We start from the raw sequence: 5,746 nt of genomic DNA on the forward strand, positions 1-5,746 counted from the left end.
ATCTTTACACCCAGTGTAGGGCTTGAACTCAAGACCTCAAGATCAAAAGTTGCATGCTCTTCCAACTGAGCCAGCTGGGTGCCCCTAGACATGGGACAGATAACTTCTTACATCACTTGGGATGTGTGGCAGAAACTGTGATGGCCTACATGACCACTAACAGGGGTGTGGGTCAAATGTAGACCCCTATTCTCCTGTTTTACTGCCTGACCATGCCAAGTGCAGAGAGAATGAGATCCAACAGCATCCCTGATATGGTGGTGATGGGAATGTAAACTGGTACAACCACTTTGAAAAAGAGTCTGCTTTTGCTTGTAAAATTGAATATTCCCATACTCTGTAAGTCAACAATCCCACTTCTGGATATATGCCCAGAACGGTTGTCCATTCATTCAACAAACACAAATCTAACATCTATGCTATGCCAAGGCCTATGATGGGCTGGGTCTCTGGGGGCACAGCAGCACTGAACTTGGAGTTAATGGTAGTTGCTTGGGAGCTGGGTGAACTTGGGCATGATGCTTAATCTTTCCGGGCCTCAGTCCCCTCATTTCAAAAAAGAGGCACAGATTACCGTTGATGGGAATGCAAACTGGCACGACCACTGTAGAAAACAATATGGAGGGTCCTAAAAATATTAAAAACAGAACTACCCTACAATCCAGCAATTGTGTGACCGGGTATTTACCCAAAGATACAAAAACACTAATTCAAAGGGATACATGCACCCTGATGTTTATAGCCATGTTATTTACAATAGCCAAATTACAGAAGCAGCTTAAGTGTCATTGATAGATGAATGAATAAAGAATATATAATGGAATAGTACTCAGCCATAAAAAAGGAAATCCTGCCATTTACAACGACATGGATGGATGGAGCTAGAGAGTATCATACTTAACAAAATAAGTCAGTCAGAGAAAGACAAATGCCATATGATCTCACTCATATGTGGAATTTAAGAGCCACAACAAATGAGCAAAGGGAAAAAAGAGAGAGAGAGAGAGAGACAAAGAGAGAAACAACCAAGAAACAGACTCTCAACTACAGAGAACAAACTGATGATATCCAGGCCGGGGTGTGGTGGGGGTATGGGGAAAGTAGGGGATGGAGACTAAGAGTACACTTACCATCATGAGCGCTGCGTGAGGTATGGAAGTGTTGAGTCACAAAATGGTACATCTGAAACTAATATAATATCATTTTTTTAATCTACCCAGGAATTAAAATTAAAAACTTAATTTTGAAAGAAAAGGCACAGATCAGGTCAGACATGCACTATGGAGAAAACCAAGAGGTGCCATGCACATGTTCATGGTTCTCCCTGTGCTGACCATCTGAGGCTCCAACAGGAAGTGACCCTGGAGCTCCAGGGACCAAAAGGAGGACAAGGGTGAGAACCTTGCCCATTATCAGAGGGTGGAAATAGCAGGGGTTAATGAGGAAATTATAAACCCAAGAATCGGAGCATTAAACAGAGCAGGAATCTGACTCATAAGGACTTTTTATCCCGACGATTGCACTAGGCAGCACATAGCTGGATTTGTTCAGTAATATCTCACAACAGCTGTAAGAGGTAGAGTGAGTGTTACCCCATTAGGCAGATAAGGAAATTGAGGCACAGGAAGATTAAGGACTTTGCCACGGTTGCACATTCCGGAAGTGTTGGGGCAAGGACGCCAACGCAGACCACCTGACTCTGGAATCTGGGCTCTTAATCACTTTGCTTTGTGATGCTTCTGGGTAGCAAGGCCAGCGAGGTAAGGAAAAGACTGGGGCAGTGGGTGGATTCGAGTGTGAGGTCCTAAGACTGGACTGGACAGGGCTTTGGGGGAGCTGAGGAGGCAGGAGGGCTGGGTTTCTGAGACAAGGAAAGAGGATCTCCCCGCAGAGGGAGAGACACAAGGAGCAGAAGCAGAGGCCCTGGAGCTCAGGTTCACCTGTGTCAGCATTCCGATGGTAGAATCCCCCAGATGGACATGAGCCAGGTTCAGACATAAGTAATTCCTAACACATGCCAGGCCCATGCTACACACTTTGTTCATATTATCTCCTTCTCCCTTAACAACAGTCCTACGAAGGAGATGTAAGTGTCCCCACTTTAGAGTTGAAAAAACTGTTGGAGTGCCTGGGGGGGTGCTCTGTTGGTTAAGCGTCTGACCTCGACTCAGGTAATGATCCCAGGGTCCTGGGATCGAGCTCATCGGGGAACCTGCTTCTCCCTCTTCCTGTGCCACACTCGCTGTCTTTCAAATAAATAAAATCTTAAAAGAAAAGAAAAGAAAAGGGAAGGACAAGGAAAAAAAAAAAACTATCAACAAGGTTAGTGTTCTTGGTCGCACAGGCAGAAACTGGGCTTTGGTCTCCTGGGGCAGCTTTGCCCACAGGAAATGCTTGGGAGTGTGTGTCCAGAGGCAGCCCTTCTCTGGGGGAGTGTGAGGGCCCCGCTTTCCTGGAGAGACGAACTCTGAAGGCATAACTTACAGCCCAGACCTGCTCCAAACCCCTACACCGCGTGAGAGCAAGGATTAGGCTGAGGCTGCGACTCCGTGGGAAATCCCTCCAGCAGAAGGGTCCTTTCGGTTCAAGGTCAGCTTGTCTAGTTTCTTCGCCTTCCTTGTCCCACTTCTACTCCCATCTGGTCTCCGCTGGGAACACTTCCTTAATGAGTCACCCCTTGAGCCCTCTGCTTTGGGGACCTCCACATAAGACAGGCCTTAGCTTCTTTAAAAAAAAAAAAAAGATTTGTTTGTTTATTTTCGAGAGAGAGCACGAGTGGGAGGGGCAGAGGGAGAGGGAGAGAGCAAGCCAAGCAGACTCTGTGCTGAGCTGCTGAGGGCAGGGTCCATGTGGGATTTGATCTCGCAACCCTAAGATCACATGAGCGGAAACCAAAAGTCTGATGCTTAACCCACTGTGCCTCCCAGGTGCCCCAGGACACCCCCTAGCCTCTTAACCACCATCCTGGGCACCATCTTTTTGCTCACCTCCCTCACTTTCTAGGAGCTGCTCGCACTCCCCCAGGGAGCAGAGACCCACAGGGCTTCGCCACTGCAAATTCCTGGGACCACCTCCCAGCCAGAGCCCAAAGTCCGAGGCTTGTGCCAACCTCCTCCGAGCAGAGTTTGGGCTGTGTAGGCTCCGGCCGGAGTTTGCCGTTCCCAGACTTGAGCAAGCCCAGACACAGCCCACCTCCCAGGGCGTGGGACACTGTGCTGTGAAGTCAGAGGTGGTTTTCAGGGCCATGTCCAGACTTGTGGGGGGTGTCGAGCCAGATGTGAGAGGGATCAGCCCTGGTGCGTCTGGGGCGAGAGAACCAGACAGACCACTCCTCAGGGAAAGAAGCCAAACCAATAAATAAAGGTCCCTCACCAAAGCATAGATCTTGAACTGACAAGTTTCCTGAGGAATGTGTAGCATGGAGTTAGGCATAGCCACCGGGGACGGAGTGGAGAGTCTACGAGGGATTGCTGGGCTCCAGCTCACAGGAGGAAGATGCTGGGAAAGCCAGGGGGGTCTGACTCAGTGCTTCCCTGTGTCAGGCTCAGCTCCGACCACAGCTTGCCTGCAAATCCTTTCTGATCTGTTCCCCACCACTTGGTGGATTGGGTGCCTCTCCTCACTGTTCCCACATCGTCTTGTCTACTGCTGTAATTCCACATCTGTCTGCGTATCTGACCTCAGTTACACCGGAGTTCTGTCATTTTACCTCTGAAACACCAGGACGTAGCTCAGCATCATGGACACGATGAGTGCTCCGTAAATGTTTGTTGAATAAATACCCACCCTCTAGGGCTGTTTGAAGATCAGATGAGATAATGGATGGGAAAACAAACCATAAATTGACAGTACATTTATTCTTATTTTCCATGAATATATTTATGAATTTTATACAGAATGACATGCCATATGTATTAATAGTATTGATAATAGTAACATGTGCCAAAGCCTAAGCAAAAAGACTCCTCTAGAGTGCAGCGTTGAGGGAAACAGAAATACCCGTGTTTATTTACAACAGTGTGTTCATTGCTAAATTCACACCATCAATGACAAAAAATTATTATAACCCAAAAAGATGGCAGTCAGGTCTCTAGATTATTTGTCCGAGCTGACAGAGGTGCTGGCCTAGGGAATGACCATCATCACCGCTGCCTTTCACGTGTTTAAGACTTTCTGGTTTGAAGCTTTTGTGTCATCGGCTCTTCCATTTGCCATGTAAATTAATTTAAGAAATCAGACATTGGAAGCGGGGGAAATGCACTGGGTCCTTCTTTTTATATCTCTGTTCTTTTCTCAGGAGGCAGGAGTCCCAACAGGGAGCTTTCTGGGAGTGGAGAGGAGCCTGAGGGGGAGGCCGTGCCCTATGGGAGCCGCTGCTGGAAACAAGGACAGAGCAGAAGCTTGAAGGTCACTGTCACACTCCTGTGGAAAGACACCTGCCGGGAGGGCCACGGGACTTCAGTGTCAGGTCGTCTCCTGTAAGTCAGCGTCCCACCTTCCTTATCACAACTGATGTTCACGCCCAGCCAGATCCCGTGATGCAAGATGCTCCGTCCCCTCCTCAGCAGGACAGACCTGCTCTCCCTTAGCCTGAGACTGAGAGGAGCAGATTCGTCCCCCTCCCTCCCCAGCCCTCCCACTTCCTCTCTCCCTTTCTCTCCCTCCCCTCCTGCTGTCCCGTCTTCCCTTCTTTCCTTAACACAGTGTTACTCTATTTAATTTTTTGGACAGGTAATACATTCTTAAAGTTATAAACAGATAATTATAAAAAGATACAGGACGATCTCTCAGGAACTCAGGGCCTGCTGTATATCCCACCAGAGATTTTTTTTTAAGTGTATATACAAGCATTACACGGGCCTACGATTATCTACTACCCCATTCCTTCTTACGCAAATGCTAAACATTGTATAGTGATACATGGTGTTCTGTTCCTCAATTTTCTCAATTAATAGATCTTAGAACAGGAAGAGCTTCTTCTACCATTTTTTTTTCATAGCTGCATACTTTGCCAACCCACAACTTATTTTAATCAGACAGACATTTACAACCACTGGAAAGCCTTGGACCCGCATCATTTCCCAGCTGTTATCTGTAATTAGCCATGGAGGTTCCGGGTCAAGGGGCAGGCGGATTGGTGGTGTTCAGAGTCATTGCCAAATTGCCGGTCGTAGAAATTACACAAACATATACTCTCGATCACTGTATGGGAAGAAACAAATCTCTAAAACTTTGCAATGGGCATCGTTCTACCGCTGGTACATACTGGCTAAGCCCTTCCTCGGTGCCCGGTTGTTTATTATCTCCCTTAACCCCCACCACGACCTTTCGAGTTGGTGATGACGAGGTTCCTGCTGTCAAAGGAGAAACCTCCGATTCACAGGTGAGTAATGTTGCCACGCTAGGTCTCTCTTCCGGAAGCTGGGCAGTCAGCAAGTCTTCATTCTGATAATCGTAAGAAGAATTCCAACAGCCCGCCTTTACTGAGCACTTAAAGCCCTCACTTGACCCTCTCAGCCCTGTGACCCAAGCTCTGGAGTGTGCTCCATTTTTAGTAATGAGAAAACCAAAGGCTAAAGAGGTCCCAAGCCCCTGGTTGAAAGTTACGCAGCAAGTGGACAGCAGTCCCAGGGTCGGACCCAGAGAGCCTGAGCATACCACCTGAACCCTTCACACCGCTACACTGAGGTCACAGCTTAGAAGTTCCAGAACACTTGTCCCCTGTGAGGGCCCCGATCGATCGGCA

Source organism: Mustela nivalis (assembly GCF_964662115.1).
Source record: "Mustela nivalis genome assembly, chromosome: 2".
NCBI lineage: Eukaryota > Metazoa > Chordata > Mammalia > Carnivora > Mustelidae > Mustela > Mustela nivalis.